General features: G+C 53.6%; 1 protein-coding gene across 1 annotated transcript in view; it reads right to left on the bottom strand.

Moving 5' to 3' along the window:
• NACC2 (NACC family member 2) overlaps window positions 1-12,827 on the bottom strand; it is a 61,649-nt gene extending 48,822 nt beyond the window's left edge. The window contains exon 1 of the mRNA XM_056351427.1: window positions 12,718-12,827. The gene's annotated coding sequence lies outside the window, so the exon portion shown is untranslated. The remainder of the gene's footprint in view (window positions 1-12,717) is intronic.
• Window positions 12,828-13,009: the final 182 nt, after the last annotated feature.

Raw genomic sequence — 13,009 nt, 5'->3', positions numbered from 1 at the left:
ACTAGACCAGGTTGCTCCCAGCCCCGTCCAGCCTGGCCTGGAGCACTTCCAGGGATGGAGCATCCCCAGCTGCTCTGGGCAGCCCGTGCCAGCACCTCAGCACCCTCATGGTGGAGAATTTCTTCCTAACATCTAATCTAAATCTGACCTCTTCCAGCTTAAAGCCATTGCCCCTTGTCCTATGACTACATGCCCTTGTAAAAAGGCCCCTCCCCAGCTTTCCTGTTGGCCCCTTTAGGTACTGGAAGGTGCTCTAAGGTCTCCTGGAGCTTTCTCTTCTCCAGGCTGAACAACCCCAGCTCTCTCAGCCTGTCCTCACAGGAGAGGTGCTCCAGCCCTCTGATCATCTTCGTGGCCTCCTCTGGACTCGCTCCAACAAGTCCATGTCCTTCTTATCTTGGGGGGGTACCAGAGCTGGACGCAGTCCTGCGGTTGGGGTCTAATGACGGAGCAGAGGGGGAGAAGCACCTCCCTTGACCTGCTGGCCACTCTTCTCATACCTTTTAACGAGCTTCAAGCAGTTCCTTGCTATACCTCACCATGGGCTTCCTCGAATGGGTTTGCAAACTCCTTGCCCTCCCATCACCAGAAACACCGATGCTGAACCCACTAGCAGCGGTGTCCTCATCTCTGTGCTGGAGACAGGTCATCAGGTTCCTCTGCAGCTCCCAGACTCGTGCAACGGTGACCGAAATGAAACCCAGCGATGGATGCAACGCTGGCAGAAGGGGAAATCAGTGGCTGCCCCAGGCTGCTGTGCTCCAGTGCAGACCATGCCTGCGGCCACGGCACACACTGAACGGCAGTACGGGCTCAGGGCGCACAGCAGCTGCTGGAGCCACCGATCTGGTGCTGGGCAGAGCACTCATTACAACTCTCTAATAAGCAGATTTAAAATCAGCTGACTTGGTTTGCAGAGATGCGAGCTGTGACTGCAGCAGGGAAGCCCAGCTACTGGCTCGCAGGGGATGCAGTCACACAGAAAGCCCACACAGAGGTGGCCACTCTGCCCACGGAGCCACCAGCACCTCTGGCCGCATCCAGCTGCGTCTCCAGCAAACCTGCAGAAGAGTCTCCATGAACAGTAGTGTGGGCAATGAATTTGCCCACTCTCTGAGTTCCAGATCACAACTGGTCCTTCTTCATGATGCTACAGCACGGTGGGGCCCGGGGTGAAGCCCCTAATGCCCTGACTCTGCAGGGACACCCAGCAACACGAGCAGCACTGGGAACTTGGGGTGGTTTTTGTCGTTTTGTTTTTTCAAAAACTTGCAAGCAAATCTCTCCTTCCCTTCCCCCAGCTGACATGTCCATCCACACCGGTGCATGGTACCACCAAACACAGCTCATATGCCACACACACACACCCCTACATGCCTCATCACCTGGATGCCAAGAGGGAAAGCTTCTCCAACGTCCAGCAACCACCGCAGCTGTCAGCACGTGCACCTGGGAGATGACAAGGGTGTAGGAACTGCCTCATGAACTGCCTGAACCAAATACATCTATCGTTAATGCTAGATGTTGTGTTTTACACACCCCTGAGGCACAGAGGAAGAGGTCAGGAGCAGGCTGGAGGGTGGCGAGCCTGTGAGACACTCCAACGATTTCTACAGCGCGTATCCGTGCTGCACAGCCAAGGGAGGCTGCGAGAGCATGGCTCCTGTGGGGCTGGCACTCGGCATTAACTTGTGTTGCTTTATATTGCAATATTGCAATTGAACCATATAATAAACTGCTTTAAGAATCAGCGGGGGGGAAATACCACTGTGGAGGTGTGAGAGCTGCATTTGTTCCTCCAGGTGGTATAAACACATCATGACTTTCACTATATGAAACCTTATAAAGCAGTAAAGGCTACCTGGAACATTTTTGTTGTTTAAAAATCACTTAAAAAGTGACACGATGCACCATGGACATCACCCGGGGACACGAACCGCTGTACTGGTCCTCTGTATTTTGCTGGTGGCCATACAGAAAAAAAGTAACGCCCGATGCTCTGCCGAGCTGTGGTGGGGCGCATGGCCTGGACCAGACACAGTGCAGGTTCTGCTCTGGATGCAGACCATGGGTGAGGTTTGTCCAGAGCTCACCACGGTGTCAGGCAGGTGGTACTCACAAGCCTGCAGATCTTTGCTCATCTCTCAGGCAGGAGCTGCCAGGAGGCAGCAGCTCCCTGCCGTCAAGACCTTCTGCAGGGGCTGGCAGCACTCAGGCGAGCACAGACTGGATCTTTCTCAAAGCATCCATTGGACTTGAGTTAAAAAATATAACTAGCAGTGTCAGTAAGCCTCAGTAAAAAACCAAGAGATCTGGTCTACCTGCAGAAAACAACCTCTCCGTGCAGCGCGACCGCTGCCAGGACAGCTCAGCTCCAAGCCCTGCTGCGCACACGACGGCTGCCTCCAAGGACATGCTGTGATTTCATCACTCAGTTCTTCCACCCGCTCCAAGCTGCACTGCCCTCCTATCCCACCCGCAGCAGCCACAGCTCCCTTCCAAAGAGCAAAAAGTTAAGTTCTCCCTCCTGTGTCGTTTCCTGTGCCGAATCCAGAGCAGTCAGCAAGTACTGCAGGATACACCTCCCCTAAGGCCACTCTCAAACAAGACAACAGCCAGTTTGGGATCTTAAGGGGAAGGTAAATGAGGAAACTTGCTAAATTTGATTGTAAAAATATTCATGAAGATACCAAGCAGCTCGGGTACCTCCAGCTCTCTGCAGAAGTGCCCACCAACTCGCAGGGAAATGCACAGGCGCTTGTCCAAGCCTTTGAAGGGTCTCAAGCGGGGACCACCAGGCAGCCATGTAAGCCCATGGAGAGGGATGGACACTACCAGGGTATCACTGACAGCAGGACAGCAACTGACCTTACAACTGTGATGGGCTCTGACAAGGCAACGGCTTGAGATGCACCGGCTCCTGTGCTCCTCTCCAGGCTGGTGCCCACTGGGAGGCAGAATGGGACAGCACATTACGGTCTCTTCCCCAAACTGGTTCATGAATCTTCAAGGATACAGGACGAGAAATCTTAACAATGCCATGCAAGGATATAAAAGCTGCTTTATGCTGAAATCAGCACTGCAATCTGAAAGCAGAAGTGTTGTCACCATTAGTGGACCTGAAAACCACGCAGAGCCAAGCCACCCCAGCTGGCAACACAGGGTCTCCAGCCCTCATTGCCCCGCTCTGTGGTAAAGCACCCTCAGGCTCCACACCTGCACTGCACGCACCTTGGGCTCAATCTACATTTTTAGAGACGCACAATAAAAAACACCGATGAAAAAAAAACAAACAACCCAAAAACAAACCACCCAAGAGTCATCTGAAAGACCAGTTATTAGATTGCTTGAAATGACTTGAAATGAAATTCCCACAGATTTTATTGGACTGCTCAAATATTGATCCTGGTGTCCTTCTCACTCGCTTTGCAACGCAGAAATACACCTTGCTAGAAATCCCACCTGTGTGCTGAGCCAGGAACACGCACGGGGAACGTCTGGGGTTGCTTTGGTTTGTTCCCTCTTCCTTGGCCTCCAACCACCAGCGCACATCAATACAAGAAGCCAGGAGCTTCACACAGTAATTCCTTTGTTCCCTGCCTGCGCGCCTGCAGCACGCCGAGCGATGGCAGAGCACGGGAAGCCTCCGTGCCCACGCAGGAACAGGAGCGTGCAACACATGCCGCAGCTCCCGTCCCGGGTGGTTGCCTCTCTGGTGGTCATCACCTGGCTGTATCTCGGAGGGCTTCTGGACCAGGTAACCCTCAGGAGCCTTCCAGATCCCCTGCCCTCAGGAATTCCCTCCCCATGCAGAATCCCCATGGGACTGTAGGAGAGGAGGGCAGAGAGAGCCTGAGCACACCGGGATATTCTGCTGGGCTCTGTGTCGCTCTGGTGAGGCTTCCCGTCCCCTCCCAGCCCCTGAGATTGTTTAACCTGACTGGCACAAACGCTGTTGGTTTCACCCACAGGTACAAAGCAGCACCCTGGGGTGCACCTGTGCCAGTGCACCCCCAGTTCATCTGCCCAGCACAGCTGGGACACAGATGGGTCATGCTCCGGCGAGGTCTCCCCCATTCCTGTCAAATAAGATGGTGTTTGGATCCTCATCCCAAATTCTCAGGTTACAAAACCACGCAGTGCCTCAACACTTCGACAAATAACACCAACAGTATACATTATTTTTTTACCTACATAAAAAGAAAATAAAACAATGAAACCCCAGCCTCTGCTGCGTGTCAATAGCTACTTCAGAGCTCCAAGCAAGCGCCTCCATCACCCCGGCCATCCAGTATCCCAGTCCCTGTGGTGAGGTGCCAGCAGCACGCTCTGTGCTTCATGGCTCACTTCACAAGGCATGTGCCCAGCCCCAAGAAGCTCCATCATTCTCTCCCAAGCCCTGCAGATGTTTCAGCTCAAGCCGGCCTCCTGGCCAGCACCCCAACATCCCCTCCCTCACTTGACTGCCTGCGCAGTAAAGCACCACGCAACGGCACTGCGAGCTCAGAGGAGAGTGGAGCAGCTGGAAGGCAACAGCTCTGCAACTTCCAAATTCCTATTTAGCTTCTTTTAAAAAATAAATAAATAAATTAAAAAATCACACTCGCAGCATAAATGCAAGCTGGGCTGGTACTTCACTCCTCCCTCATTGGGATGCGCTCATCCTTAACTTACAGCTCATCCTTAACTTACAGCTCATCCACTCACGAGGTGCATCACAGCCTCCTTAGCAGCTCACACCCCCTGTTAACACGCCAGTGCCTCATCCCGATGGTGAGGACAGCTGCCTGCTTCTCCAAAGGACCTGCCCTTCCCAAGTTCTCCAGCCTCTCGCGGGAGGTGAGGGAGATGTGCAGCTCTTGGCCAGCACAGGGCAAAGCTCTGGAGAAGGTGTCCAGAAGCCTTGGATGGAGCAGCTCAGAGTGTCCTGGATGGGCTGGAGCCTTGGCAAGGCTGGAGTGGCCGAGTGCAGCCCCTGGCCCGGACGGAGCCGTGGCATGGATCCTGGGAGCTGTCTGATGAGTCAAGAAGTCCCACTGTTCAATTCACAGCCTGGGAATTAGTCAATCCTCCTCTTTCGCCTGGGGTGGGGAGTGGGGCCTGGCCCCCATCCAAATATTGTGTAAACTGGGAAAAAAAAACAACCAACCCTATTTAAAATAACCAAAACAAACCCCAAAACAGTTAAGCTGTAGAATTACTGTTTTGGAGGAATGGGGGAAAGCTGAAGCTGTAACAGCAAGTTCTCCCATTCCCTTCCTCTGAGAGCCTTAAAAAGGCTTCCCACCATCCCGCTACGGCCCTTCTCACATTACACTTGGACAAACCAAAGGGAAGCCTGGTGCTCAAGGTCAGGGTGACAGCCAGCCACCCAGGAGCCCAGCCTGGGGGTGCCCAGGGGTGCCCAGGGGTCTGCTCCAGCCACCGGCTGCTGCTCCGGCTGATGGGCAAGCCCTGCCCCGGTGGGGATTCCGGCAGGGGAGGGATGGAGGAATGGAGCGATGAGGCTGTTCTCTGTCGGCTTCAATTCCATGGATGCCCACGCAGAAAGCTAACACAACCTTCCCAACTTCTACTTTTTTAAAAGGCTTTTCTCTCTCTCTCCTTCCCCCCCAGTTTTTAAAATCCAATTATAGCACGACTCTCTCAGCAGGGGTCAGTGTAGAATAAGAATCGCCAGAGTTAATGGACATAAGACCAAGAAAGATTAATGCCTAAATGGTTTCAAAAGTTGTATGATGCTGATTTCATTAACATTTTAATTGTAATGTATCTTTTTAATCTTCTTTCACACTAATGGTTTTATATGCTTCAAAAAAAAAGAAAAAAACTGCTGACAACAAAAATATCAACATACCAAAATTAACAGACGGAACTGAGTGCTATAATGGGAACTGAATGAAATGCAGAAAACCGTGTTAATGATGCATTAAGAGTAGGAATTGTGCTCAGACAAGAGTCAAAAATTCAGCACTACAGTTGCATGCCCTGTCTTTGCCTCCCCCAGATATTCAGCACAACCCCAGATACGTGCCTTTCAGCTGTGCTGTGCTGAAGCAATAACCCAGGCAACATTACCGAATGCATGCACAGATTTAGCCAAAAGAGAAAAAAAAAAAAGCGTGCTTTAAACCTTGCAATTAATCTAATTTAATCAGGGTGATAGACCAGAGCAGAAGATTCAGAGGAGGCTTCTGCTGCTGCTGCTGACCATGACCCTTTATTGAACGGCACCGACGCTGCTGTCACCGCTCTGCAGGCTCAGGTACCACGGCCACAGCAGAATTCAGACGTGAAAGATGCAGTTACAACCACCGTGCAAAATTTTATTTTCCTTAATTAGAAGACAATTAAACCTAAGCAGTAATGTTTCATTAAGCATGGGCATGTATTGATGATGTTAGCACGTATAAACGAAGGGAGGCACAAAAGAAGGTAATTGCAGAGCAGACAGATGAAATTTCAAACAACTTTTCTTTGTAGAAACGAGCGACTGAGCGATACAGATGCCTTGACCTGCCTGCGAGGCTGGGCTGCAGCTACAGGAGCCATGCAAAACCCGCAGCGTTTCACTTCGCAGTCCATCTCCCTGCTAACGAGTTCTGATGATCTAGTCGGAGTGATACAAACCCTCCACACCAGCACCTGGCAAACTGCAAAACCCTAGAGTTCGCAACAAGAGCGTGACTCCAGCCATATTTGTAACAGAACGTAACCAAAAAGCAGATTCTCATACCCAGGTTGAGTCCTACAAAGGACTGGCCACAGCCAGCGCAGCACTTTGCAGGTTTCCAGCGAAGGGGCACCTATCCAGAGGGGCTGCCCCTGCCTGGGGGCATCTCCTGCCAGCAGGATCTGAGCTGTGAGCTCCGCACCCAAGAGCCACACTGCAGGAGGGGTCTGTGGCCCACCAGGGTGGCCCAGCCCAGCCCACTGGACGTCTCCCACCCGACACTGGCCATCCCCATCCCTTGGAAATCAAGGCATTTTAACCACCTTCAAATAGATCAGACCTCACTCCCCATGTGTTTCGGGCACACGGCCGTCGCCTTCTGCCTTGAAACACCAACCCTTCCCACACCCACCCGTTACACCTCTACCCAGCATAATCCCTCCAGAGCTTAGCGCCCTGCAAAGCACCGAGCACCAAAACATTATCACTCCTTTGCCGTGTCATCACTAAACAGCGTCTTCTACAGCATCTCTGCGAGGAAGTATGTTATTTCCAAACCTAACCCTCCTCTTCCTAATGCCTCATATAATCGGAGCGTAAATGTTTGTCCTATGACAGAGAGAACTGGCATGTTAAACACGTCCCCCCACACAAAATACATATATATATAACCGAGGCTGCCATATGCTTCCCCAGTGGATATCATGATAGGAACGCGCGCATGGAGCCGAGCCAGCGCTGGCACTCGAACACAGGACCCTTTCCACACAACTGCTCTGCCACCGAGCCCACGAGCCTGAGTAAGCACAAGCTCCGTCGTATTTAACTTGCGATCCTTCGCACACGCTATTCTTCACTGTGCTGCCGAAATTCAGTCTCCAGACACCCGGGGATGAAAAACATCTGGCTCCTCTCCCCGAATCGATAGATCCAGAAGAGCCCTGATTGCCACAAATGAGATGCTGCAAAGAAAAGGAGGATTTTTCTTCTCCTGTTTTTTTGCAAATGATTAATAGATCCTGATACTGGCTTTATTGCTGTGAGGATGACACCGGGAGGTGAAGTATTTAATCTCATCCCAGTGACTATATATGGTCACTCTGATGGAGTCACCTCCCTCCCCTTACGCTCGGCTGCCCTTCGCTCCTGGCACTAGCCTCCGCAGCAAACTGGCAGTGCTTGGGCACAGCGCCGGTGAGCCAGCAGTCAGCAGACTCCCCACATTAGTACGCTCTCTTCCCCCCTTTCCTATTTTTGGGGGCTTATAATCCCCCCCAAAAACACCTTAAATTGGGAGAAAACCAGAGAGAATACACAAATAATCAGAAAAAACCCCAAACATTTTAAGAGTACTTTATAGAGAACTGTTACATGGGGGGGGGGGGACACGACGACACACGAACGAACCCTGTCAAGTTATTTATAGTTATTTATGTTTAAATGCACAATTCATAACTGCTTAGAACTTTTTTTAAAAAAAAATCTTTTTGTGAAAAGTATATCAATTTATTCAGCCCCCACACACTGGTTTGTTATTGGAGGGGAGTTCGTGGCTGCTGAAGCAGGAGCAGTGATTTCTGCACACCCCCCATCCACCCACCTAGGGGGAAAAAATGTGCTGAAATATTTGTCTTCATAGGAAATGCAACACAAAAATGTACTTGACATGCAAATATTTTTTTTTGAAGTCTGACGTGAGGACCTCTAACAAGACTGAAGCCAAACTGCGACGTCTGTGAACAACCCAGGAACACGCAGAGCACAAATCCTGTGCCAAGGGCTATTTATCTTCATTTTATCCCATTGAGCCGTGAGCTTTCGGGGGTCTCGGTCACCATACCAAATAATTGCTCTTGTCACCACTGGCCCCAACGCCTCCTCCAGCAAGGAGCTCAGAGGAGGAGCTGGTGCTGTGCACAGGCTGTGGATACCAGCAACCTCCCCCCCATCCATCAGTCCACCCACAGGGCAGCCTCCACTCCAGCTGAATCCGGAGATGAGGAAGAGTGTGGTACCTTCAGTGGGTTGAAACCCCACTGGCCAAGGAAAAGGAGGAAGCTCCACACACTTCTTCCATCACCCAGGACTCTACGTGGCAGGCTCAGTCCCAGCAGTTTGATTTTTATTACCTCCGTCCCCATTTAGGAGTAAGCACATGACAAAAATGAGTGCAATCCTGCACAGTGGAGCTCGCCTGGGGATTGCCTCTCCCTCCCTGGAATCACGGCATTTTAGCAAGTTTTCCTTTAGCAGCAGTATTTGTGGATACAAAGACTGTAGGATTTAGGGGTTTTTTCAAAATTCCTGTTCTGCCTCCAAACATTTGCTTAAAAACAAGTTGAACTTAAAAAAAAAACAAAAAAACAAAAAAACAAACCGCTAATGAATCACAGTTCCTAGCAAATGAGCAATTGCAGTTGACACAATGAATTATGCCTGAAGCAAGCTGGGAAACATATTTTGCAAATGATCTCATCCACAGGCAAACCTGGCATGACACTTGATTTGCTAAAAAAGACACAAAGCCTGTCAAAATTCCTGTCACTTCACAAATAAAGTCAGGTAGAGAAAACCAACAGCCTCACCCTCCTTTAAGCATGCTTCACCTATCTCCCAATTGCTCTGCAGGCTTGGTTTAAAAAAAAACAAAACGCCACACACCACCTCCTTTAGGTGTGCCCGATCCAGCCGGGTGCTGAAGGCTGTCGGGTCTTGCTCCCACTTCCCTGGATGAAGAAGGGATGGGATGGGATGGATGAAGACGGGATGGGCTGGACTGGGAGGCTGCTCTCTGGATGGCAACCACGGGCTCAGGCTCAATTGGAGGGCTAATTGCAGCAAGACACAATGCTCCCTCTGGCCATTAGGTATGGCAGGGAGCTGACAATTCAGTTTAATTTCCTCCAGCTGAATGCCTGTATTTTATCTCTTTCATTGCATTCAACTAAACTCAAAGAAATGGGGAGGGGGGGGGAGGGGGGGGAGAGAGAAATTAAAAAAAATAGAAGTGTAGTAGGTTTGCATGGCAAGGTTTGGGTAGTGGGGGGGCAGCCCCCCTGCTCTTCAGCATCCCTGGAGCCCTCTAGGACCGGTTCCTTTCAGCCCAGCCCACCCCGTTTCCCCACCTAAAAAGCTGGCTGACTCAGAAAGCCGGGGAGAAAATTCCAACCCATGGCGGGAGCCTCCTCCTAACCCCATTTTGTCAGGCCTGGGTATTTTTAAACACAGGCATCGTACAGAGCAAGAGCAGTCACATCACCCTTCCGCAGGCTGTTTGGCTCTTGATCGCCCATCTCCGCCACCCTTCACTGACCAGTTTAAGTACAGGTGTGTCAATCAAGGTACTGCGCATCCCTGCGGAGCTCCACAGGCCCAGCACCAGCCCCCCAGAAGGCCTGGCAGGGAAATCGGACTTTATAAGACAATCTAAAATAAATATTTCCATCCCAAGGTGAGATGGTTTCGCCCCCGCTGTCGGCTAAGTGCACGCCAGTCCGGAGGTTTCCCTGAAGCCACCCCAGAGTCCAACAGGCTCTGGCAGATTTCTTGGCGCGTCTTCCCCAAGTGCCAACCAGCAACACAGCCTCACACCTGACACCTCCACGTGGGATTTGAACCAAAACCTAATCCAGAAAGGACTTACCCAGACTTTACAGGCAGGCTCCTTCAAGTTCAAGGAGAAAGGATTTCTCTTTTCCGGGCTCACCAGTGATAACCATGCTCTATGGCCCCCGGACCCGCAGCACAACTGCCCCGCAGGGATGCCCATGGGGATGCTGACCTGTCACTAGCACCTGCTGCAAGGGATTGAAATCTGTGAGGGACCAAAATCTGCCCCCCCTGCCCCAAACCCAAGGGGGCTCCCTCAGGGAGGCACAGAGTTACAGCCGGGGAGCAAAAAGCCTTTGCTATTGCAAAAGGGCCGCGAGAACATCACTTCCAAAACCATCCAGCATCGACACACACGTGTCTTACCTAAAGGTGTCCATCATCTCCTAGGAACAGAGGAGGGCTCTGGGAAAAGCCTGGGGAGCCCTCAACAGCCAACCCCCTCAGTGCCAGCACCGAGCACCCTGAGCATCCTGAGCACAGGCACGAGGGGCAGGAAGGGAAAATCTCCCCAGGGGCCTGTTCCCGGCCAGCAGAGGAAGGGTGGTCCAGCCCAACAGCCGAGCCCCTGGGTAAGGGGGTCTGAGCACGGGACCCTGAGGTGTTCCAGGGCAGCACGCTGCCAGGGCAGCGCAGGAACCGCATGTCTCGCCCCCACAGGCTCCTTCCAAGGATGCGCAGGGCTCCGGCGTACGCGCTCACCAACGCCTGACTTTCAGCCAAGTCCTCGTCTTGCCCAGCAATCCCTGGAAGTTTTCTTTGACAAATTTTAAGTTCTAGAAATCCATCCCCACCCTTCGGCATCCAAATACTACAACTCGTCCCCCATGAAGCTGTATTTATAAGGCCTCTACAGGAGGAAAAGCCCCAAAACCACAACAGTTGCAGCCACGGAAGGCCATTTATCCTCAGGAGGAGGAGGAGAAAACCCTAATTATTTTATATTTGCCACTTACTTCAGATCAAACCATTATTACCTCCATTACCCACACCTGGAGGTCACAGGCTTATTGTCCTAGGCTGGGTAAACAACATCAATTCAGCTAATGAGGAAAGGCTTTATGATTTTTAGTTGAAGGGGTTTATTTAATAGCATGTTGTAAGGCAGGTAATTGTGCTTGAACATCGCACTTTTAGGCGGGACTGGCTCTCCCATCCACCCCCGGCGGGCACTGGGGACCCCACCGGGTTTGCACTGCCGCTGCCAGGGCCACCCCAGCAGCCACCGCCGAGAAGCCACCACGAAGGCAGCAATCATTCCCGTTTGTTTACCGATTCCAACTTCTCCTCCTGTTTAATATTTCAGCGGGAGATGCTAAACCCGCCCGCCAGCCCCTCAATTACGCAGGGCGCGAGGCAAGCACTTGGCAGGCACCGAGCCCATCAAGCCGCCTGCAAGCTCGCAAATGCCTCCTGAAAGGAGGGGGGGAAAAAATAGGGAATATTCAAATTAACGAGCCAGCGGGTAATGGAGACTTGACTGGAAGGGATCCTGTGCTTTGCCTCGGTGGGTACGAGCGAGCTGGCGGAGCAGGCGATGGACGCCGTCGGGTTATTTTCCGACAGCCGGGAAGATGTTTGGAGAAGTCCTTGAGCGCAGCAGCCGCACTTTAAGGAGAGCAGCCCGCAGCCTGCAGCAGGCAGGGCAAGGCGCCAGCGCTCGCTCCATAAATTCCCAATTTTTCCTATCAAAGCAGGTGAGGACCCTGCCCCTCACCGGCTGGGAGGCACAGCACCCGTCCCACAGGGAGCCCCCCCCAGCCATGCCACCGGGAGCCCCCAGCTGCCAGGGGGGGCACCGGGCACCGCGGCCAGCATCACTCCCAAGCGCCGGATTTAGGCGTTCGGCTGGGTTCTGGGTGCTTTGCTTTTTTTAATATCTCCCTTTTCCCAGCGTTTTCCTCCCTGGGAAAGTCCAAGCCTGCTCCTGCCTTTTGCCATTACCCCCCCCCCCCCCCCCCCCGCCGGCCCCTCAGCCCCTTCCAGGGTATCCCTAAAATCCCATTTTCCACCTTCGTGCAAGACTTGAAAACACCGCAGGAACTAACCCAGTTCACCCCAAACCAGCTCCCCAGGTGGGGTCCCCCACCCCCCAAAATCCTGCACCCCCCTGGGCTGGGCCGGGCTGAGCCCCCCCCGGGAGTGCCCGAGCCCCCCTGGGGGTGAGCGCAGGGGGGATGCAGGGGGGTGCCCGCAGGGGGGTGACTGCAAGGGGGATGCGGGGGGTGCCCGCGGGTAGACGCGCTATGTGCCCCCCCCCCCCCCCCAAAAAAAAAGAATAATAACGGGGGGGGGGGACGGGGGGGGGAATAAGGGGGGGCAGGCGCGTGGGTGTGTTGCAGCGCTCCCCCCGGGTTCGGGGGGGGGATTAAAGCGCGACGGGGGTGGCGGTGCCCGGGGGCCCCCCGCCGCCCCGGCCCGGCCGCGGCGCTCACCTGCGGGGCGCCGCCGGAGCCTGCCCAGGCCTAGGCGGGCGGCGCGGTCCCGGCGGCAGCAGGAAGTGGTTCCGGCCGCTCTCACATGGACTCTCCCTGACCTCGCCCAGCAGCGCCGGCAGCCGCCGCCGCCGCGCAGTGCCGGCCCCGCCGGCCGGGCCGCCCCGCCGCGGGGGGGGGAGCGCCGGGGGGGGCGGGGGGAGCGGCGCGGGGCGGACACCGGCCCCACCTCCCGCCACCGCCCGCCGCCCCCGGCCCGGCGGGGGGAGGGACCGCGGGGGGCGGGACCCGA

The sequence above is a fragment of the Falco biarmicus genome, chromosome 9 (assembly GCF_023638135.1).
Source record: "Falco biarmicus isolate bFalBia1 chromosome 9, bFalBia1.pri, whole genome shotgun sequence".
Taxonomy (NCBI): Eukaryota; Metazoa; Chordata; class Aves; order Falconiformes; family Falconidae; genus Falco; species Falco biarmicus.
Note: the sequence above shows the minus strand (reverse complement) of the source record. Positions and strands in the feature narration are given on the sequence as shown.